The sequence below is a fragment of the Pseudophryne corroboree genome, chromosome 1 (genome assembly GCF_028390025.1).
Source record: "Pseudophryne corroboree isolate aPseCor3 chromosome 1, aPseCor3.hap2, whole genome shotgun sequence".
Taxonomy (NCBI): Eukaryota; Metazoa; Chordata; class Amphibia; order Anura; family Myobatrachidae; genus Pseudophryne; species Pseudophryne corroboree.
Genome location: NC_086444.1, coordinates 664891690 through 664916164, shown reverse-complemented (window position 1 = coordinate 664916164; position 24475 = coordinate 664891690). Strand labels below are relative to the sequence as shown.

The 24475-nt window shown below is 46.6% G+C and overlaps 1 protein-coding gene across 3 annotated transcripts in view; it reads left to right on the top strand.

Moving 5' to 3' along the window:
* Positions 1 to 24475, top strand: part of SUSD1 (sushi domain containing 1) — a 669144-nt gene that overhangs the window by 552077 nt on the left and 92592 nt on the right. The gene's annotated exons all lie outside the window — the stretch shown is intronic.

The window sequence follows — 24475 nt, the reverse complement described above, 5'->3', positions numbered from 1 at the left end:
GGGGAAGGAAATGGTGTAGTTTGAAATAGGTACATAGGGTTGGACAATAAGGACATTTTAAAGGCTGTTAGTTGTCCCAACCAGGATATTTCGTATGAGAGCCAAGATGATGTCAAGGACTTCACTGATGGGGGAGGGTAAGTTCACATCAAAAACAAGAGGTAGAGGGGGGGATGTGAATTCCTAGGTAGAGAACAAAGTCAGACCTCCAATTGTATGGATATTGAGAGTGTAAAGTTGCTATGACAGGGTCAGGCAGATTAACAGGAAGGGCGTCAGTTTTAGTCATGTACAGTTTATAATAGGAGGCATCACTGAATCTAGGGGCATTAAGGTGAGGGAGAGAAGAGGTTGGGTGTGTAACAAAGAGGAGAACGCAGAGACAAAGTTTATGAGAGCTCTGACCACAAATTAACCCTGGGAATTCCCCATCTGCTCTAATTTTGACTGCTAAGGGTTCTATTATTAAGAAAGAAATTAAAGCCAAAAGGGGGCAGGCTTCACGCATGCCATTAGTTATTGGAAACGTGTCCGCAGGAAGCCATTGCTGAACACCCGTGCAGTAGGTGAGCTATATAGCGCCAAAATGGATTCCAGAATCTGGTCACAAAAGTCAAATTTAATCAAGACAGTATGCATATACAACCAGTTCAGCCTATCAAACACTTTCTCAGCATCTAGGGAAAGCAGGAGGAATCCATCCCCTTCAGAAAAAGAATCAATTAAGTTGCCTGCCGGGCACAAACCCAATTTGTTCTGGGTTTATCAAAGATGGCAAATAAGTGTTAAGGCGGGTAGCTATCAACTTAGTATATAGCTTAACATCACCATTAAGTAGGGAAGTTGGGCGATAATTCTGAGAATGGGCTGGATCTTTCCATGGTTTGGGGATTGTAACTGCCTGGGCATCTAACATTTCCGTAGGGAATGTACCCACACGAGTCACTTCGTTAAACAGCGCCACCATCGCGGAGGAGAGACAGTCACCAAAAGTAATGTAAAAGTGTTAATAAAGCCATCAGGGCCAGTAGCCTTATTTTTAGGGAGGGATTTAATGGCAGCCTCCACTTCAAGTGAGGACCAAGGGGCATTTAGTGAATCTAGCTGGTCAAGTTAGGGGGAGGCAAGTCAATAGAGGACAGGAAAGATTGAATAGTATCGGTGGTAGGTTGGGGCGTAGAAAGGTCAGATTCCAAACTATATAATTGCACATAATAGTTTGCAAACTGATTAGTGATATCCAGAGGGTTCGCTAACTTGGTGCCCGATGGGGAAATAACATATTTAATTCTGTGGGAGCGTAATTTTCGAGCTAGCATCTTCCCAGGTCTGTTGCCCACTAAATAGAATTTTTGTCGTAATCTGTTAATGGCAACCTGAGTTTTGAGGACTAGAAGTTTCTGAAATTGACTACAGAACTCGGAAAGTTCCTTACGTAGGGCCCTAGTAGGATGGAGCTTATGTCTATCTTCGAGGTCCGTAAATTTAACCTCTAAATTAGTTTGAAGTTGCATAGTTTGTTTTTTAAGCATAGCCCCAGCTTGAATAGCTGAGCCACGAACTACCACTTTAAACGCGCACTAGTAATTCATTATTGAGCTATTAGAGGGGTAGTTCGTAGCCATATAAAGAGAGATACAATCAGAGCTAGTCTTTTTTTCATTAATGGATCAGATAGGGGGTGAGAGGAAATGCACCCCGCCTGGGAGCATAGAAGTTTTAAAGATGTCCCATCTCCAGGACAAAGTGGCATGGTCAGACCAGGATATGGGCAAAATGTCTAAAGGGCCAGAGTATTGTAAAGTCCGCTTATCACACTAAACAAGGTAAATACTAGAATTATAGACTGGGGGAAAAAAAGTATAGTCTCTGCCAGATAGATTTTGGATTCGCCATACATCATATAGGTCAAACTCTGCTAGAAGGTTATGGAATGCTGAGGAGGGACCAAGACATGATCTAGGAGTGTCGAGGCTAGGTGGGGTTGAATTATTTACTTTTGGGTCAGCCACTAAATTAAAGTCCCACAATAAAATTAAAGAGCCAAATCTGACCTTCTGTATTGTTAAGCAAAGTTTCCTAAGGAAAGCAACTTTATTGATTGAGTTAGGGGCATAAAGAGAAACAATGGTAATAGGTTTATCTTCTAATACACCCGTGAGAATCAGATATCAACCCGACTTGTCAGCTAATCGGGAATGTAAAACGAAGGAGACAGTGTTCCTGAAGAGGATAGCCGCTTCCTCTTGAAAAGGGCGTTAGCAAAGTACACTACTGGGTATCTCTGGTCTTTCAGTACAGGTGGGCCGATAGAAGAAAAGTGAGCCTCTTGCAGAACAATCATATTGGCTCTTTGTTTATAAAAAGAGGACAGTGCCAATCTACGCTTATTAGGGGAGTTTAATCCCTTGACATTTTACCATGGCAAAGCAGTCAAATGTCAATAGTTCAGGTTACATCCCGGGAAAGGGAGAAAAGGGAAGGGGAGAGTAAAAAACAGAGGAAAGGGTGGTGGAGAGAAACACAGAAGGAGAAAAAACTAAAAAGGACCCAGTATATCGGGTCTGCATTGCTGCTGTAGGGGAAAAAGGATACAGTGGGTTAAACAAGGAGGAAATGGCATCGGCAATCCACCCAGTGCCGATAAAAAAATAAGTAAATGTACATATAATATGAATGTCATAGCACCAACTAGTTTAAGCTATGAAAGCAGAGTCTAACATGGAGAACGACATACAAATATAGCACAAAATGTAACAGAGAAGATAAGAAAAACAATAAAAATATGAACCAAAAGCAGAAACGTTTAGAAACGACATAGTAACTAACTTAATTTGGTGAGACGCATTAGGTAGTCCCATAGACTCATCTTTCAAGAGGGTAAGCACACTCCATTGAGATTCAATAAGACTAGCAAAAACATTTAGAGAGAGTGTTCAAGTAGTAGACCATTCCTGTCGGGCGCGGAACACCTCTCGGAAGCGACAGGAAGCTTTACTGGAATGTCCCAATCGGCAAGCAGCTAAACACCAGCTCCTAGGTCAGAAATAACAAATGAGGAATTGTCATGGGCAACTATCATCTTCACCGGGAATCCCCACTGGTAGCAGATCTCCTGAGCCCAAAGGGCAGTGGTAATGGGAGCTAGTAATCTTCGCTTTGAAATAGTGGAAGCAGAACAATCCGGAAAAAGTTGCAAACCTCCCACAATATCAGACTCATCTGCGTCTTGGGCTGCCTGAAGGATACGCTCCTTAGTGTTGAAAAAGTGAACGCGTAGAAGTGTGTCATGGGAAGGGAAGTAGATAGGGTTTAGGAAGGCGATGTATCCAATCAACAAGCAGTTGATTGTCATCCGCCGCTGGTAATATCCTATGAAACAGAGACATCGCATAATCCAACAATTCTGTATTGGCTACAAAGTTGGGAATTCCTAGAATTTTAATATTATTCCTCCAAGAACGGTCCTCCAAATCTGCCATTTTGTTTTTGAATGCTTCCAATTCAGCTTGTTGATGGTTATGAGCAGAAATGAGATAATTGTGCGAAGCCACCAATTCCTCCATTTTATGCAATAGGTGGTCCGTTCGGTCACCAATGGTGGACAGCTCGACTTTCACATCACGTATAGCAGCGGTTAGGTCTTGGGAGAGGTCTGACTTGAAAGCTGCCAAAACTTGACAGAGAGTCTTCACCATGGAGGATCACTGGAGTAAAGCTCTACCCCTGGCACTGATAACAAATGTGCCTGCATGCACTCCGTAGGCCAGAGGTGGGGTACGGGTCACTTTCTGGCTGGGGAAAGACACCAGAAGGGGAAGGAGGAAACATAAGCACAATGAGGCCGTAGAGGCGGAAACCCTGCAAAGGTGAAGAAATGTTGGTTCGAAAGTAAAGTTATATGCGGAACATATAGACCCTTGGTGGTGGGGTAGAGAGCAGTAGGTCACATCACTCACTCACTGCAACACAGCATTCCACTATACAATGACATCCCCAGAGGGTTATAATAAGCGGGCAAGGATACTAAGTAAGACCGATGTAGTGTACTCACTCAGTTCTATAAAGACAAGGAAGGCAGTATGGTGACCAGGGACCGGGGATTTCTAGGTCTAATTGCAGTACCGCCGTAGATATTTCCACCTGAAAGTGGGGTAAATAGCTGTGTGCTGCGGAAGGGCGGCTATAGTGTAGAAGCCGTAATGAGGCGGTACCAGGCGCCGGTCAGCACAACGTTACTGTCAGCCTTATCTGTGTTAAACCAGATGCACAGGTCTCCTGCAGCTTAAAAAGCACTCAGGTAGAGGGAGAGGGTAGTGCTGGAGTATGTGGGTGTAGCAGGAGGACTGTGGGAAGATGACTCCCAGCTTCGACCCAGGGGATGCATTCACCAAGTCTGGAGGTACAGGCAGCATATATAAAGGAAGCCACGGGTCTCCAGCAGGTCAGCAGGCCGTAAGCAGCGGGTGGAGGAAGGGGAAGGTGCTCTGAAGCTGTTTACAGAGTGCACTCAGCGTCCCCCGCTTCCTGCAGCAGTGAACTGACGGAGGTCCTTCTCAGCGTCCCCCTCTCCCGGCAGCAGTGAACCGCCGGAGGTCCATCCCAGCATACAACCCGAGTGCGGACCTGGGCAGAGTAAGGGGGTCAGACTATGGCTCCTGGCAGTCAGTCAGGCGGCTTCCTAGCCCTGCGATGCTTCACGAACGACCTCCGGAGCCCGATCCACAGGTAGTGAGTATAATTGAGGCCCCGGCTTCACAATGTGCGTAGGCCGCAACCCGCTGAGTCAGACAAGCTGACTCACAGCTCCACGACACAGAGCACAGCATCCAGGGAATAACAAAAGGGCTGGTAGCTTTTTCAGGAGCAGCTAAATTCGGGGTGCAGAAAACCCCACTTTTATTGCCTATAAAGCAGGAGCTGCGGGCAGACATGCCTGCTCTCACCCTCAGCCAAGCCACTCCGTTTCTAAGATTTCTTAGAATCAACTGGTCACTGTAGTTTGCAATATAGTTCTCAATGCCACTATTTCCAGAAAAAAACAAAGTTATCATGTTAAATATTTTTTTGCATCATTTTTAAGTAGCATAGAGTTTTATAGAAAATGCGGACTGGTGTGTTTTTTTTCTGCAGTAGATATATTATTGTTCACCAAGCACATCTTAAGGTGTATGCCCACTACCCAGTCTAACACTACAATACAAAAGAAAGGGTGTGATACGAAATGCCAGTGGTCATGTCACCGACCGTGGCATCCTGACTTTTACAATGCCGAAAGGGTAATTAATTTACCCCTCCCCTGCCCTCTACCTTAACACAAACATGCCTGGGGTGGCGGCTAGGGTTAAGATAGTGGGGGTGGCAACTACAACTAAGACTAGGGTCTAGGGCTAAGACTCGGGTGGGGGGGTGACAGCTATGCCTACACCCCCCCGCCCCCTATCCCCGCCCTGACCTTAACCCTCACCTCAATACTTACCTTCGATATGCCATCGTTAGGTGGTCCAGTGCCGGGATTACTTGTGCTGTCGTTATTCCAGCATCGGTTACATGGCCACCGGCATCCAGACCATTGGGATGCTGACCACAAACCCTAAAAGAAATGCACCTACATTTGTGGATAAGACAATGGGGGTCATTCCGAGTTGTTCGCTCGCAAGCTGCTTTTAGCAGCTTTGCACACGCTAAGCTGCAGCCTACTGGGAGTGAATCTTAGCTTATCAAAATTGCGAACGAAAGATTAGCAGAATTGCGAATAGACACTTCTTAGCAGTTTCTGAGTAGCTCCAGACTTACTCGGCATCTGCGATCAGTTCAGTCAGTTTCGTTCCTGGTTTGACGTCACAAACACACCCAGCGTTCGCCCAGACACTCCTCCGTTTCTCCAGCCACTCCCGCGTTTTTCCCAGAAACGGTAGCGTTTTTTGAGCACACACCCATAAAACGGCCAGTTTCCGCCCAGAAACACCCACTTCCTGTCAATCACATTACGATCACCAGAACGAAGAAAAAACCTTGTAATGCCGTGAGTAAAATACCTAACTGCATAGCAAATTTACTTGGCGCAGTTGCACTGCGGACATTGCGCATGCGCATTAGCGACTAATCGCTCCGTTGCGAGAAAAAAATAACGAGCGAACAACTCGGAATGACCCCCAATGTACTGTACATTGTTGAAAACAGTAACAGCATCACTCCAAAGTCCTTCCTATTTCCATAGGACCACAGTCTTTATTGTTTCCCTTCTTGCTTGTTCTACCTTCCCAGTTTTGGTCATCCTGATATATTTATTATCATAATTTATTTATATATCGCCCATTGCACTTAATAGTTGGGATCATGCAGTCCCATCATTGGCACATTCATCCCCATTTGTAGGTAGTTGAGTAGTATTTTCCCTGCTACCTGCAGCGGAGGCCGGAATCTCCAGTGTAAGTGACAATAAAAATGTATTTATGTAAGAAATGTATGTAGCTTAGCACTTAGGGAGTGCTAAGTACACCCATGAGTGGGGGAGGTGGGGGTATGCCATGGGTAAACCCAGTGCTATTTTTCAGCCAGAACCAGCAGGAACTCAGGGGGTCATTCCGATTTGTTCGCTCATTGCCGATTTTCGCTATATTGCGATTAGTCGCTTACTGCGCATGTGCAAGGTTCGCAGAGCGCATGCGCTTAGTTATTTTACACAAAAGTTAGGTATTTTACTCACGGCATAACGAGGTTTTTTAATCGTTCTGGTGATCGTACTGTGATTGACAGGAAGTGGGTGTTTCCGGGCGGAAACTTGCCGTTTTCTGGGCGTGTGCGAAAAAACGCTGGCGTTTCTGGGGAAAACGCGGGAGTGTCTGAAGAAACGGGGGAGTGTATGGGTGAACGCTGGGTGTGTTTGTGACGTCAAACCAGGAACGAAACTGACTGAACTGATCGCAGTGGCTGAGTAAGTCTGGAGCTACTCAGAAACTGCTAAGAAATTTCTATTCGCAATTCTGCTAATCTTTCGTTCGCAATTCTGCTATGCTAAGATACACTCCCAGAGGGCGGCGGCTTAGCGTGTGCAATGCTGCTAAAAGCAGCTAGCGAGCGAACAACTCGGAATGAGGGCCTCAGTTCCTGAACCTCCCATTAAATATGACATAATCAAGAACTTGGTTCCTGAACCTGTCCTAGGCCAAAATGTAAGAAGAAGTTTTATTTTAAAGTCCATTTTGAGTGCCTTCTTTTCTAAAAAATTAACTATCTAGCTATCTTTCTATCTATCATCTATCTATAACGTTTTAAATAGCTTCACCCACAGACCCGTAGTTGCTGAACCTATTTTTCTAGAGAATAGTACTGGGGACACCCCTGAAGTGCAGTGGCCACTACCCTGATTCTGAGATTACCAGTGTAGGGAGGCTTCATTCATGTTTTAAATGAACAATGAAAGTGAAGGGACACCAGGCTTGCCTTTCCTTTGTTTCACTATTTTGTGTTTCAAGCTTTTTATTATATTTCTCAAATTGAACTTCTCCAAATTACAACCGTAAGTATAAGATGAGGCCTGATAAATACCACATCTGAGAAAAACTGTTGTCTGTTCAACCATAATGCTGGGGACAATCTCCCTGATGCACATTTAACATCCCCCTAATGCACCTCTAACACACCTGGCAGCTCATTTAAATAGTTCTGTCACTCAAAGTGAAGGAGCCATGTTTTATATATAGTGATCCTTCAGATGTTGCTTTATTATTCTTTCTAAAGTGTTTTGATATTTTGTTACAGAATCATTGCCATTGTTATGCATTGTAATCTTGCACAGCTTCTCTTAATAGTTCTTCAATAGAGAACAAGTGGAGGTATAGCCCATAGCAACTAATCAGCTCCTGCTGTATTATTCATCATTTATTTATTTATTAACGGTTTCTCATATAGCGCAGTATATTCTGTTGCGCTTTACAATTGGAACAACAGTAATAGAAACTGTAATAGAAAATTAGGTAATAACAGACTGACATAGAGGTAGGAAGTCCCTGCTCGCAAGCTTACAATCTGTAGGGAAATAGGCATTGATATAAAAGGATAGGTGTTATCTATTACATTATGGTCCTGCCAGATTGCAAATGTTCTTAATGGGCTGTATGATATGCTCAACCAGCAATGTTGGCCAAGGGTCAGGTGGGTGTGAAAGTGAAGAAAGATAAAATATGTGAGGTTATGAGTAGATTGTACAGAGGAGATGTAATTAGATAGGAGACATTGAAGGTTACATGGGTGGGCCCAGAATTTGATAAGCTTTTCTTAATAGGTGCATTTTCAGGGAACGCATGAAGGTTTATAGACTAGAGGTGAGTCTTATTGTGTGTGGTAGGACATTCTACTGTTAGGGTCTCCTGCTCTGTGCTGCCACGTCGTCATGGCAACCGGGAGACAAGTGCTAGCGGAGTAACCTGAGCGTAGCTGATACTCCGGTTCGGGTCTTTTGCTGTGCAGTGGTTACAGGCTCTGTGCACGGCAGGGGATCCGGTGCTGGTTTTTGTGCTCACAGTCTGTGAGGTCTGAGTGGGGCGTGGACAGCACCTGCTATATAAACCCTCTTCTCAGGTTAGGCAGATGCTGCTGAATCTTTGTTGGTTAGTCAGTTCCTGAAAGCTAGCTAGTACTGTGTATACTTTGTATTTGTTTGTTGCTTACTGCAAATAGGCCTTGGGATTTGGTATTACACTCTGCCAATCCAGACCTAGCAGTAAGACTGGAGTCAGTCGTTTAACCTGCTGGGGTTCTTTTGCTACTCTGTGAACCTAGCAAGTTTGCGGCTGTATTCTCAGACTTGCCTGCCAAAATCCTTTCTCACTGTGCAAGGTGTTCAGGTGTCAGTTTAGTGGCAGTAAGCTGAACCAGTGCACTGCAAGTGAGGACTAGGATTGTGGAGACTCTCCTTGTGTCTATTATTCCATCTCTGACCAAGGAGTTTACTGCCACACCCGTTGGTAACCCTTTAGGGTTTTGCTGTTGCCCTTAGCAACAGCATTTCGGGTTCTCTACGTATTAAATCACAACATCTCGCTTCTTTCCATCTGAGCATTCCTAATACTAGGGAGACACCCAGTTTCTTAGCCTTTGGGCTTCTCTGTTCACTTTGTGTTTATTTTGTTACCCTATCACCTTCTATGTATGTAATGTCATATTCCCCAGTCTGTCTGTGAGTTCATTTGTTTTGCATCCCTCTCCGTTCAGACACCAGTACATTCCTGCTGGCACTGGTGTGCATAACATCTACAGAGTGGGTGCAGCTTGGAAAAAGTCCTGTAATTTTGAGTGTAAACAAGTAATGCATGTGGATGAGAGACGCAGATCTTGTGCATAGCGGAGAGGTCGTATAGGGAGATATTTTGAGATGAGTGAAGAGATGTATGTTGGCGCAGTTTGGTTAATAGCCTTGTATGAAAGTAAAAGTATTTTACATTGAATAAGGTAGAATTCCCATAACCAATGGAGGGACTGACAGAGTGGATCTGCAGACGATGAATGTCTAGCGAGGGAAATTAGCCTCGCAGCTGCATTCAAAATGGATTGTAATGGTGAGAGCCTATTTTTGGGAAGACCAGTCAGGAGACTATTAAAATAATCAATGCGGGAGATAATGAGAGCGTGGATTAGAGTTTTTGTTGTGTCTTGTGTAATATATGGTCGTATTTTGGATATGTTTTTTAAATGTAACATGATTTTGAGCAGAGGTGTAGCTAGGTTCCATGGAGCCCGGAGCAAGGGAATGTTTCGGCGCCCCCTCTCCTGTACTGGATTGGGTGCATGTTACATGCCTAAGGCGTGCAATAAAAGTATAGGGGTGTGGCTTCATGGGAAATGGAAGTGGCTCAGAATAGTATCAATTCAGATTATACCACACAGTGTTGTCCGTTATTCACATTACACTACACAGTAGTACCCCTTACACACTTTATGCCCTTATACACGTTATACAACACAGTAAAGCTGCTTATACATGATATACCACAGTAGAGCCATTTATACGCATTATACCACAGTAGAGCCGTTTATACACGTCACACCACAGTAGTCGCATATATACGTTATGCCACAGTAGAACCGCTTATACATGTTACTCTGCAGCTTCTAATGCAGAGAGAGATGCTGCAGCAGCTGGGGCAGGGAGAGGTGCTGCAGCATCAATGTATAGAGATGCTGTAGCAGCCAGGGCAGAAAGAGGTGCTGGGGCACAGAGGTGCTGCAGCAGTAGCTGGGACAGAAAGAGGTGCTGGGGCAGAGAGGTGCTGCAGCAGTAGCTGGGACAGAAAGAGGTGCTGGAGCATCTGGGGCAGAGAGTGGTGTAGCAGGACATAAGTGACCCCGCTGCACAGCTACAAGCATACAGTGAAAGCTATAAAGAGGACGGCAGGGCTCCAGCATGTGCTGGCTGTCCGTGTCTCCTGCTGTCACCTCTGGCCTGCCCTGTTCCCTACCTAGTATCCGAGTTAAGTCAGTGTGCACCCTCTTGCTTCTCCTCCTCCTCCACCTCCTCTATGGCTGACTGTCCCTCCACCCATGGTATAGCGGGCAGAGAGACAATGGGGGCAGGCGACGGCGCGTAAGTTTGAGGTGGCAAGATGACATTCAAAATGAAATGGCAGAAAGGCATTCAGTGACACGGCCAAGTACAGATGGTGACAAATCAGGGGAGGATAGGTAGATTTGAGTATCATCCACATACAGATTATACTGAAATCCAAAAGAGCTGATTAGTTTGCCAAGAGATGAGGTATAGATTGAGAAAAGCAGAGGACCCAAGACTGAGCCCTGCAGGAACTCCAAATGAGAGAGGTAGCGAAGAGGAGGTGGATTCAAAAAAATGAACACTGAAAGAGCGATTAGATAGGTAGGTTGAGAAGCAAAAAAGGGTTGTGCCCTGGAGACCTATGGATTATAGTGTTTGTATGAGAAGAGAGAGAGAGAGAGAGAGAGAGAAGAGCTATAAGATGATAGCTGGAAGCTGATTGGTACTTTGGGCAGTTCTCTTACATCCTCTAAGAAGGTATGATATATCTCATCTTTTAGAGTAGTGTTTACATCTGAACCACTGAGCAGAGTACTAGAGATGAGCGGGTTCGGTTCCTCGGAATCCGAACCCGCCCGAACTTCAGGTTTTTTTACACGGGGCCGAGCGACTCGGATCTTCCCGCCTTGCTCGGTTAACCCGAGCGTGCCCGAACGTCATCATCCCGCTGTCGGATTCTCGCGAGGCTCGTATTCTATCGCGAGACTCGGATTCTATATAAGGAGCCGCGCGTCGCCGCCATTTTCACACGTGCATTGAGATTGATAGGGAGAGGACGTGGCTGGCGTCCTCTCCGTTTAGACTAGAGTACTAGAGAGAGACACAAATTTTGGGGAGCATATTATTAGGAGGAGTACTACTTGCTGCTGATAGTGTGACCAGTGACCACCAGTTTAATTAATCCGTTCTCTGCCTGATAAAAAACGATACACAGTGTGACACAGTCACATACCATATCTGTGCTCAGCCCAGTGTGCTGCATCATATGTAATACTGTATATCATTATCTGACTGTGCTGAGTGCTCACTGCTCACACAGCTTAATTGTGGCCCCCGAAAATTGCTATATACGGGAGGTAGGAGTTAAACTTACCAGTGATTTTTTGCACAACTAACAATGGAATAAGATTGGATCCAATTATCAAATGGACTAACATGATAAATACTAATGAATGATTATAACAAGATTGCATGCCCTTACTAATTGATTAACTAATCAGACTTTTTATGCTATTTTAATATTGATTATTATATCATTGATTATATCATAATTTTTGGTTATTTATGTGTAAATATATGGCCATATATGCTTCTTTTTTAAATAATAAATATACATATGTTTAATTTGATGTGACTGGACAGCGCTTCCTATTAAAACCTCGGTTTTAATTTTTTGTGATTTTAATTGTGGGGGAGACTGGGGAGCAGTTATAGCAGGAGTACATATTTTAAGTACAGTGCACACTTTTGCTGCCAGAGTGCCACTGCCAGTGTGACTGACTAGTGACCACTGACCACCAGTATTGTGATTGTCTGCTGACCACCAGTATATTGTGATTGTCTGCCTGAAAAAGTTAAACACTCGTCGTGTGGTGTTTTTATAAACGCATTCTGCAGACAGTGTCCAGCAGGTCCGTCATTACATAATATATACCTGTCCGGCTGCAGTACTAGTGTGATATATATATATTTTAATTTTATCTCATTATCATCCAGTCTATATTAGCAGCAGACACAGTACGGTAGTCCACGGCTGTAGCTACCTCTGTGCCGGCAGTCGCTCATCCATCCATAATTGTATACCACCTACCCGTGGTTTTTTTTTTCTTCTATCTTCTTGATACTAGTAGCTTACTTTAGGAGTCTGCAGTGCTGAGTCTGACAGACAGTGTCCAGCAGGTCCGTCATTACATAATATATACCTGTCCGGCTGCAGTACTAGTGTGATATATATATATATATTTTAATTTTATCTCATTATCATCCAGTCTATATTAGCAGCAGACACAGTACGGTAGTCCACGGCTGTAGCTACCTCTGTGTCGGCAGTCGCTCGTCCATCCATAATTGTATACCACCTACCCGTGTTTTTTTTTTTTTTTCTATCTTCTTGATACTAGTAGCTTACTTTAGGAGTCTGCAGTGCTGACAGACAGTGTCCAGCAGGTCCGTCATTACATAATATATACCTGTCCGGCTGCAGTACTAGTGTGATATATATATATATATATATTTTAATTTTATCTCATTATCATCCAGTCTATATTAGCAGCAGACACAGTACGGTAGTCCACGGCTGTAGCTACCTCTGTGTCGGCAGTCGCTCGTCCATCCATAATTGTATACCACCTACCCATGGTTTTTTTTTTTCTATCTTCTTGATACTAGTAGCTTACTTTAGGAGTCTGCAGTGCTGACAGACAGTGTCCAGCAGGTCCGTCATTACATAATATATACCTGTCCGGCTGCAGTACTAGTGTGATATATATATATATATTTTAATTTTATCTCATTATCATCCAGTCTATATTAGCAGCAGACACAGTACGGTAGTCCACGGCTGTAGCTACCTCTGTGTCGGCAGTCGCTCGTCCATCCATAATTGTATACCACCTACCCGTGGTTTTTTTTTTTTTTCTATCTTCTTGATACTAGTAGCTTACTTTAGGAGTCTGCAGTGCTGAGTCTGACAGACAGTGTCCAGCAGGTCCGTCATTACATAATATATACCTGTCCGGCTGCAGTACTAGTGTGATATATATATATATATTTTAATTTTATCTCATTATCATCCAGTCTATATTAGCAGCAGACACAGTACGGTAGTCCACGGCTGTAGCTACCTCTGTGTCGGCAGTCGCCGGGGAGTGTTTTTTGGAAGGGCCATCCTGCGTGACACTGCAGTGCCACTCCTAGATGGGCCAGGTGTTTGTGTCGGCCACTAGGGTCGCTTAGCTTAGTCATCCAGCGACCTCGGTGCAAATTTTAGGACTAAAAATAATATTGTGAGGTGTGAGGTGTTCAGAATAGACTGAAAATGAATGGAAATTATGGCTTTTGAGGTTAATAATACTTTGGGATCAAAATGACCCCCAAATTCTATGATTTAAGCTGTTTTTTAGTGTTTTTTGAAAAAAACACCCGAATCCAAAACACACCCGAATCCGACAAAAAAAATTCGGTGAGGTTTTGCCAAAACGCGGTCGAACCCAAAACACGGCCGCGGAACCGAACCCAAAACCAAAACACAAAACCCGAAAAATTTCAAGTGCACATCTCTACAGAGTACACCACGTAGAGTGCGTGCTATAAAAGCTGTAAAATTAAGGAAATACAAGATAAGAAAGACAAGATAATGTATGGACATTATTGCAAAAATATTGCCTATTGCCTGTATAATATATTGTTTAAACCAGTGGTTCCCAAACTGTGTGCCGTGGCACCCTGGGGTGCCTCGGGACACTTGCAGGGGTGCCTTGGATTGGTGGTCCAGGACAAATTAAAATTATTTATGCTCGAGGGCGCCGTGATTCCAAAAAGTTTGGGAACCACTGGTTTAAACCCTGCGGAGCACATACTGGTACACCAGGAAAAACATGTTCAAGTTTAGTTGCCAGCCTTGTGGCACTAATTTAAAAACCCAGGTGCACAGGGTTTTTCCTGCAGCCACCAAATTTTGCTATTCAGTTGGAGGTCAGTAAATGAGACAAGCTGATAAATACAGAAATCACCACGTCTTTTTTCACGCACCTCCAGAGCAAATCTGATTTTTCCTAAAATTGTTATTTGAACTTGTTCTAGCACCCCAGCAGCACTCCCCCTCCCCCCTGAGAACTATTTAAGCATTTGGAAGTTTCCAGTTAGCTTAATTAGTCTGCAAATATTCACCTCCTGAACCAGTGTCTTCTCCTCCAGAGTTGGGATATGGGGGTCATTCCGAGTTGATCGTAGCTGTGCTAAATTTAGCACAGCTACGATCATCCTTCCTGACATGCTGGGGGACGCCCAGCACGGGACTAGTCCGCCCCGCATGTCAGTCCGGCCCCCCTCGCAGAAGTGCAAAGGCATCGCACAGTGGCGATGCCTTTGCACTTCAGGAGTAACTCCAGACCAGCGCAACTTTAGCGTGCTGGCTGGGAGCTACTCCTCGCTCCCTGGGCTGCAGCGGCTGCGTATGACGTCACGCAGCCGCTGCGCCCCACCCCCGTTCGGTCCGGCCACGCCTGCATTGGCCGGACCGCGCCTACGAAATGGTGGCCAAATGCCGCCGTTTCGCCCCCTCCCGTCCATCGATGTCCTGCTACGGCCTTCGGCCGACCCGCAGGCGCACTACGGCACCGGCGCAGCAGCGAGACGTTCACTCTGCTGCGTTAAAGCGCAGTGAGCGAACGGGTCGGAATGACCCTCATGGACTCCTGCAGCAGCGGTGAGTGAAGTAATGTGTGTGAGTGTTTGTAAGTATGTGTGAGTTTGTGTGTGCGTGCATGAGCAAGTGTGTGCCTTCCTGTGTGTATGATTTCCCCCAGAGGTAGCAGCTAGGAGCAATACTTCTCCCAGCAGTCACCGAGCCACCCAGCAGCGCCCGAGCCTCCAAGTAGCTCCCTCCCCAGTGCAAAGATAAAGTGGAGAACACCGGGAGCTGCATAGACCACTGGAGACCCTTGTAGGGGTCAATTATCAATTATGTTTTTTCTTCTCGCAGGGTTTTCAGAGCTGAAAAGCCTGCAACCGGTTTTTAAAAATTGGTAACCATGGGTATCAGGAGCACGCATATCTGTGGTTAACCAAAACTGGGCATTATGGGCACAAGGTTTTTTTGCTCACTAAACCTTATTTCTCTGACGTCCTAGTGGATGCTGGGGACTCCGTAAGGACCATGGGGAATAGACGGGCTCCGCAGGAGACTGGGCACTCTAAAGAAAGATTCAGGACTATCTGGTGTGCACTGGCTCCTCCCCCTATGACCCTCCTCCAAGCCTCAGTTAGATTTCTGTGCCCGGCCGAGCTGGATGCACACTAGGGGCTCTCCTGAGCTCCTAGAAAGAAAGTATAGTTTAGGTTTTTTATTTTACAGTGAGACCTGCTGGCAACAGGCTCACTGCAGCGAGGGACTAAGGGGAGAAGAAGCGAACCTACCTAACTGGTGGTAGCTTGGGCTTCTTAGGCTACTGGACACCATTAGCTCCAGAGGGATCGAACACAGGACCCAACCTCGTCGTCCGTTCCCGGAGCCGCGCCGCCATCCCCCTTACAGAGCCAGAAGCAAGAAGGTCCGGAAAATCGGCGGCTGAAGACTTCTGTCTTCCTCCAAGGTAGCGCACAGCACTGCAGCTGTGCGCCATTGCTCCTCATGCACACCACACACTTCGGTCACTGATGGGTGCAGGGCGCTGGGGGGGGGGCGCCCTGAGCAGCAATAATATACACCTTGGCTGGCAAACTAACACCATATATAGCCCCAGGGGCTATATAGGTGTAAATTAACCCCTGCCAGACGTTTTAAAATCGCGGGAGAAAGCCAGCCGAAAAAGGGGCGGAGCCTTCTCCCTCAGCACACTGGCGCCATTTTCCCTCACAGCTTCGCTGGAAGGATCGCTCCCTGGCTCTCCCCTGCAGTCCTGCACTACAGAAAGGGTAAAAAAGAGAGGGGGGGCACAATTTAGGCGCAGTATACAATATATATGCAGCTATAAGGGAAAACACTTTTATAAGGTGATATCCCTGTGATATATAGCGCTCTGGTGTGTGCTGGCATACTCTCCCTCTGTCTCCCCAAAGGGCTTTGTGGGGTCCTGTCCTCTGTCAGAGCATTCCCTGTGTGTGTGCTGTGTGTCGGTACTGCTGTGTCGACATGTATGATGAGGATAATGATGTGGAGGCGGAGCAAATGCCTGTGAATGTGATGTCACCCCCTGCGGGGTCGACACCTGTGTGGATGGACTTATGGAAGGAATTACGTGACAGTGTCAGCTCCTTACATAAAAGGTTTGACGACATAGGACAGCCGGCTTCTCAGCTTGTGCCTGTCCAAGCGTCTCAAATGTCATCAGGGGCTGTAAAACGCCCGCTACCTCAGATGACAGATACAGATGTCGACACGGATACCGACTCCAGTGTCGACGACGATGAGATTAGTGTACCCTCCAATAGGTCCACCCGTTACATGATTGAGGCAATGAAAAATGTATTACACATTTCGGATAATACCCCAGGTACCACAAAAAAGGGTATTATGTTTGGTGAGAAAAAACTACCAGTAGTTTTTCCTGCATCTGAGGAATTAAATGAGGTGTGTGAGGAAGCGTGGTCTTCCCCAGATAAGAAATTAATAGTTTCTAAACGGTTATTGGCAGCGTACCCATTCCCGCCAGAGGATAGGTCACGTTGGGAAACACCCCCTAGGGTAGATAAAGCGCTGACACACTTATCAAAAAAGGTGGCACTACCGTCTCCGGATACGGCCGCCCTAAAGGAACCTGCTGATAGAAAGCAGGAACATACCCTTAAAGCTATATACACACACACCGGCATTATATTGAGACCCGCTATTGCATCGGCTTGGATGTGCAGTGCTGCAGCTGCGTGGTCAGATTCCCTGTCTGATAACATTGATACCATGGATAGGGACAATATTTTGCTGACGATAGAGCATATAAAAGACGCCGTCTTATACATGCGTGATGCACAGAGGGATATTTGCCGGCTGGCATCAAAAATAAGCGCTATGTCCATTGCCGCCAGAAGGGGGTTATGGACTCGGCAATGGTCAGGCGATGCCGACTCGAAGCAGCACATAGAAGTTTTGCCCTATAAAGGGGTGGAACTTTTTGGGGATGGTCTGTCAGACCTTGTTTCCACAGCTACTGCTGGGAAATCGACCTTTTTGCCACAGGCTACCCCACAGCAAAAGAAAGCACCGTATTATCAGGTACAGTCCTTTCGGCCCCAGAAGAATAAGAGGGCTAGAGGCTCATCCTTTCTGCCGAGGGGCAGAGGTAGGGGGAAAAAGCTGCAGCACACAGCTAGTTCCCAAGAGCAGAAGTCCTCCCCTGCGTCCAGTAAGTCCACAGCATGACGCTGGGGCTGCTCAGGCGGACCTGGGTACGGTGGGGGCCCATCTTAGGAATTTCAGCACACAGTGGGCTCTCTCACAGGTGGATCCCTGGGTCCTTCAAGTAGTGTCTCAGGGGTACAGGCTGGAATTCGAGACGTCTCCCCCCTGCCGTTTCCTAAAATCTGCCTTACCGGCAACTCCCTCTGCCAGGGAGGCAGTGTTGGTGGCTATTCAAAAACTATATTCACAGCAAGTGATTGTCAAGGTACCCCTCCTTCAACAGGGAAAGGGTTACTATTCCACAATGTTTGTGGTACCGAAACCGGACGGTTCGGTGAGACCCATCTTAAATTTACAAAAACAACAATAAACTGCTTTAACAGCGCCTCACGGACTGAATAAATCAAATTCTCCTGATAAGGCCACGCCTCCTCCAGCACACCTTGCCAAGGTAACCGTTCTTGGAAGTAACTGCGGGTTTGTTCTCCCCGCTAGTCGCCTCATACTCTCCACAGAGATTTCTGAATAGCCGCGGACTTGGGTCTCTCCCTCCAGCCGTTCACATCATCATACGGCTCTCCGCCAGTGAACTCACGGTTCCCTCTCCATTGCGGCAGTCGCATCAGTGGGCACTGCAGGACACCTCACCGAGGACGCTCGGCTCTGGAACCAGCCCACAAAAGGAGAGGTATTATACTGTGTTCAACACCGATTTTACCCGCAATCTGAATATTTGGGACATTCATCCATATGGTTATTCACTGTACCTCCAGCCTCCGGCTCTGCGGCTATTACCACTCACAGCTTTAAACATCAGCTGGACTTTAATTTCAGTGGACTTTTCTATCTAGAGAACTGACACAGCTGGTGTCTATTGAATTTGATACATTGAGTCAAGGTGTGCTTTCATTTTTATTGGTGTATTGTCACATTTTAGCTATTATTATTTTTAGTTATTAAATCTATCATATTTATACATCGGCTCTCTAATTCCTTTTCAATATCTTTTTCCCTGCTAATTTGCGCAGCTGATTCTTTTGTTTTTATATTCTTTTGTTTTTACCATCTTAAATTTAAAAGCCTTGAACACTTATATCAAAAGGTTCAAGTTCAAGATGGAATCGCTCAGGGCGGTTATTGCGAGCCTGGACGAGGGGGATTACATGGTCTCCCTGGACATCAAGGATGCGTACCTGCATGTCCCTATTTACCCTCCGCACCAGGAGTACCTCAGATTTGTGGTACAGGACTGTCACTATCAGTTCCAGACGCTGCCGTTTGGGTTATCCATGGCACCGAGGGTCTTTACCAAGGTAATGGCCGAAATGATGATACTCCTTTGCAAGAAGGGAGTTTTAATTATCCCATACTTGGACGATCTCCTGATAAAGGCGAGGTCCAAAGAACAGTTGGTAGTGGGGGTAGCACTTTCTCGGGAAGTGCTACAACAGCACGGCTGGATTCTCAATATTCCAAAGTCACAGCTGGTCCCGACGACACGTCTTCTGTTCCTGGGAATGATTCTGGACACAGACCAGAAAAGAGTGTTTCTTACAGTGGAAAAAGCCGAGGAGTTGTCATCTCTAGTCAGAGACATCCTAAAACCAGGACAGGTGTCGGTACATCAATGCACACGAGTCCTGGGAAAAATGGTAGCTTCGTACGAAGCAATCCCATTCGGAAGGTTCCACGCAAGGACGTTCCAGTGGGACCTGTTGGACAAATGGTCCGGATCCCATCTCCAGATGCAACAGCGGATAACCCTGTCGGCAAGGACCAGGGTGTCGCTGCTGTGGTGGCTGCAGAGGGCTCATCTACTAGAGGGCCGCAGATTCGGAATACAGGACTGGGTCCTGGTGACCACGGATGCCAGCCTTCGGGGCTGGGGTGCAGTCACACAGGGAAGAAATTTCCAAGGACTGTGGTCAAATCGGGAGATTTCGCTTCACATAAATTTTCTGGAGCTAAGGGCCATTTACAATGCCCTAAGCCAAGCAAGGCCCCTGCTTCAGAACCAGCCGGTACTGATCCAATCAGACAACATCACGGCGGTCGCCCATGTAAACGGACAGGGCGGCACAAGAAGCAGGATGGCGATGGCAGAAGCCACAAGGATTCTCCGATGGGCAGAGAATCATGTGTTGGCACTGACAGCAGTGTTCATTCCGGGAGTGGACAACTGGGAAGCAGACTTCCTCAGCAGGCACGACCTCCACCCGGGAGAATGGGGACTTCATCCAGAAGTCTTCCAAATGCTGGTAGACCGTTGGGAAAGACCACAGGTGGACATGATGGCGTCCCGCCTCAACAAAAAGTTGAAAAGATATTGCGCCAGGTCAAGGGACCCTCAGGCGATCGCTGTGGACGCTCTAGTCACACCGTGGGTGTACCAGTCGGTTTATGTGTTTCCTCCTCTGCCTCTCATTCCCAAGGTACTGAGAATAATAAGAAAGCGAGGAGTGAAAACTATACTCGTGGTTCCGGATTGGCCAAGAAGAGCTTGGTACCCGGAACTTCAAGAGATGCTTGCAGAGGACCCTTGGCCTCTGCCGCTCAGACAAGACCTGCTGCAGCAGGGACCCTGTCTGTTCCAAGACTTACCGCGGCTACGTTTGACGGCATGGCGGTTGAACACCGGATCCTAAAGGAAAAGGGCATTCCGGAGGAAGTCATCCCTACCCTGATCAAAGCCAGGAAGGATGTCACCGCAAAACATTATCACCGCATTTGGCGAAAATATGTTGCGTGGTGTGAGGCCAAGAAGGCCCCGACGGAGGAATTTCAGCTGGGTCGATTCCTGCATTTCCTGCAAGCAGGGGTGACGTTGGGCCTCAAATTGGGGTCCATTAAGGTCTAGATTTCGGCTCTGTCGATTTTCTTCCAAAAAGAACTGGCTTCACTGCCTGAAGTTCAGACGTTTGTCAAAGGAGTTCTGCATATTCAACCTCCTTTTGTGGCCCCAGTGGCACCTTGGGATCTCAATGTGGTTTTGGAATTCCTGAAATCACATTGGTTCGAGCCACTTAAGACTGTGGATTTGAAATATCTCACGTGGAAAGTGGTCATGTTGTTGGCCCTGGCTTCGGCCAGGCGAGTATCAGAATTGGCGGCTTTGTCTTGTAAAAGTCCTTATCTGATTTTCCATATGGATAGGGCAGAGTTGAGGACTCGTCCTCAGTTTCTCCCGAAGGTGGTCTCAGCTTTTCACTTGAACCAACCTATTGTGGTGCCTGCGGCTACTAGGGACTTGGAGGATTCCAAGTTACTGGACGTAGTCAGGGCCCTGAAAATGTATGTTTCCAGGACGGCTGGAGTCAGGAAGACTGACTCGCTGTTTATCCTGTATGCACCCAACAAGCTGGGTGCTCCTGCTTCTAAGCAGTCTATCGCGCGCTGGATTTGTAGCACTATTCAGCTGGTGCATTCTGCGGTGGGATTACCGCAGCCTAAATCAGTGAAAGCCCATTCCACAAGGAAGGTGGGCTCATCTTGGGCGGCTGCCCGAGGGGTCTCGGCTTTACAACTTTGCCGAGCTGCTACTTGGTCAGGGGCAAACACGTTTGCAAAATTCTACAAATTTGATACCCTGGCTGAGGAGGACCTGGAGTTCTCTCATTCGGTTCTGCAGAGTCATCCGCACTCTCCCGCCCGTTTGGGAGCTTTGGTATAATCCCCATGGTCCTTACGGAGTCCCCAGCATCCACTAGGACGTCAGAGAAAATAAGAATTTACTCACCGGTAATTCTATTTCTCGTAGTCCGTAGTGGATGCTGGGCGCCCATCCCAAGTGCGGATTGTCTGCAATACTTGTAAATAGTTATTGTTACTATAATCGGGTTGTTATTGCGAGCCATCTGTTCAGAGGCTCCATTGTTATCATACTGTTAACCGGGGTTCCTATCACGAGTTATATGGTGTGATTGGTGTGGCTGGTATGAGTCTTACCCGGGATTCAAAAATCCTTCCTTATTGTGTCAGCTCTTCCGGGCACAGTTCCTAACTGAGGCTTGGAGGAGGGTCATAGGGGGAGGAGCCAGTGCACACCAGATAGTCCTGAATCTTTCTTTAGAGTGCCCAGTCTCCTGCGGAGCCCGTCTATTCCCCATGGTCCTTACGGAGTCCCCAGCATCCACTACGGACTACGAGAAATAGAATTACCGGTGAGTAAATTCTTATTATCCAGTTGAATGCCCCCCTGAGAGTGGCAGTACGTACTGGTGCACCAGTGCATACTTCTACTTGTAATACCACAAATGAAGCCACTGCAAGGGAGTGCAGTTAATTTGCTGACGGCTGAATCCCGACCGCTGACAATGCCGACAGCCGGCTACTAAAGGCTGTTCCCACTCATGGGTGTCCACGACACCTACGAGTGCAGCAAGCCCACAAGGGGACTCTTTGTGCTCGCCCAGCTGTCGGCATACTGACAGCCAGGGTGCTGTTGTTGGTATACTGACGGCCAGCATCCCGGTCATCGGTATAGCATACTAATCCCCTATAACTGTGTCTCCTTAGTAAAACAGAAATAGAAATTTGACTCCTCAATGTGAAATAAATAAATGTATAGTAAGCCTGCCTATGTAATAGATAGATCAGCCAATCAGGAGCAGCTGCTCATGTAGAAGAGGTTTATCTTGTCCATTTTCCAACTGTTGCTGTCCTCCTGTAGCCTGTGTCGATCCCCCTCATCTATTTTGCTTGTAGATCACATACCCGCTTATAACCCCAGTCTCAAAATTTCCATTGCTGTTTACTTAATTAACTGAGACAGTGAGTTGACTTGAAAAAAAATGTTTGACTCATACATACATACTTTTTAAGTTTTTACTCCGGGAAATACCCTTAAAGGGTGATGCAGCTGGTCACTGTAGAGGTGAGTTGCTGTGCCTTACTATGCCCTGCAGCACAATGCCACTAATATCAGGAATGCGGACTGGTAGCAGGTGAAATATTATGCAATTCTCAGGAAATCACGTCATCACTGGTAGTATGTGAGAGGGTTGCCTGCTTCTCCAGAAAATTCCCTATGATCTGGGAGAGTAGGTAAGTATGCTTTGAAGCTGTTTGTGAGGAGCTAAATTAGTGGCTTAAATTAATAAGTACCTTACTGAGTCTATACTGTATAAACCATGACGTAAGTTAACATAAAAATATATAACAGATATTCCTTCATATGCAGTGTACAGCATACTATTTTGTTGTAAACAGCAGTACAGAGTGCTACAGTGAGAGATGAGATGCCACACCACAGATGTGTCCTCTTACGTCTTTTGCCTGCAATGCGTTCGCATCGCATGCAGAGATACCTGGCATACATATGCTCCCGCTCCCGTATACTTAGTACACCAAGCAGTCGCAGGCAGCGGGAGTAAGACGCTCCCACTGCCCTACATTAGGAGGGGGGACTCGGCCGCATTGTATGGGCACGAGTAGCGTGCAGGTACTACCTGTAGTTATGTGTGGTTTACTAGGCTGCATTTAAGGGTGCATGTGCACGCACAGAGGACTGCTAGTGGCGTGGATTGCGGCAATGCCGCGCCATGCAGCACTTTTAAGCAAAGATGTGTGAGGACACATCTGTATACTATAAATCAAGCTCGCTATCTTAATGTATTTAAATGCATGCAATTCTAACGTGTGTATAACTTTTATACCAGTAAGCTGTACACAGATATATTTTAATGTAAGCATTTCCTTAGTCTGATGTCATTTGTAATTCAGCTATAATGGTCCTGCTTTTTTCTGTTTTAAAACATTCAGGAGAAGATTTATCAAAGCTTGGAGAGTGATAAGGTGGAGAGATATAACATACCAACCATTCAGCCCATACCTGCCATTTTTCAAACACAGCCTATAACATGGCAGTTTGAAGCTGGTTAGTTCTCAGAGTTGGGCTGGACCAAGGGCCGTGCCGGTACAGTTTTTGTGCTCCAGTGCTGCCCGCAGCCGTGCTCCACATTTACATGGCTGGCTGCGGGAGGCACACAGGTTAAAGGCAGGACAAATGCTTCCCGGATGCTCTATGCTAAAACAAATCAGCCGAGAATCTCCACATCCCTAAGCTGCTACACTCTGTCTCGGCAGGTGTGAATGCGCACATGCATCGTGACATCTTATGTCACATGTGGCTGTGCACCACTGTAGGTGACCCGAGCAAGCCTCCCTCAAGCAAGAAGAGCAAGCCACAGAAGAATGGGAAACCACACTGCAGTGAAGCAGATAAGTTTGCTTGCGCTGCCGCGGGGGTGCTGAGAGATGATTATTGAAGGGAACGAGGGGAGTGCTTTGGGGTGGACATATAAAGGGGGAAGCTTTGAGAATTGAGCTTTGAGAATTGGACACTGAAGGGGTGAGCTGTGAGAGTTGGACTGAAGGGGGGAGCTGTGAGAAGTGGAGACTGAAGTGGAAGGCAAGTGTTGTGAGAGGTGAACACTGAATTGGGAGGAGCTGTGAGACATGGACACTGAAGTGGGAGGAGCTGTGAGACATGGACACTGAAGTGGGAGGAGCTGTGAGACATGGACACTGAAGGGAAAGGAGCTGTGGGAGGTGGACACTGAAGTTGGAGGCGAGTGTTGTGAGAGGTGGACATTGAAGGAGAGGAGCTGTGACACATGGAGACTGAAGGGTAAGGAGCTGTGAGACATGGACACTGAAGGGAAAGGAGCTGTGGGAGGCAAGTGTTGTGAGAGGTGGACACTGAAGGAGGGGAGTTGTGAGACTTAAGGGGGGAGCTTTGAAAATTGGACACTGAAGGTGTGAGCTGTGAGAGGTGGACACTGAAGGGGAAGGAGTATGAGAAGTGGACACTGAAGGGGAGGGAGCCATGAGATGTCGACACTGATGGTGGGCTGTGAGAGGAGGATACT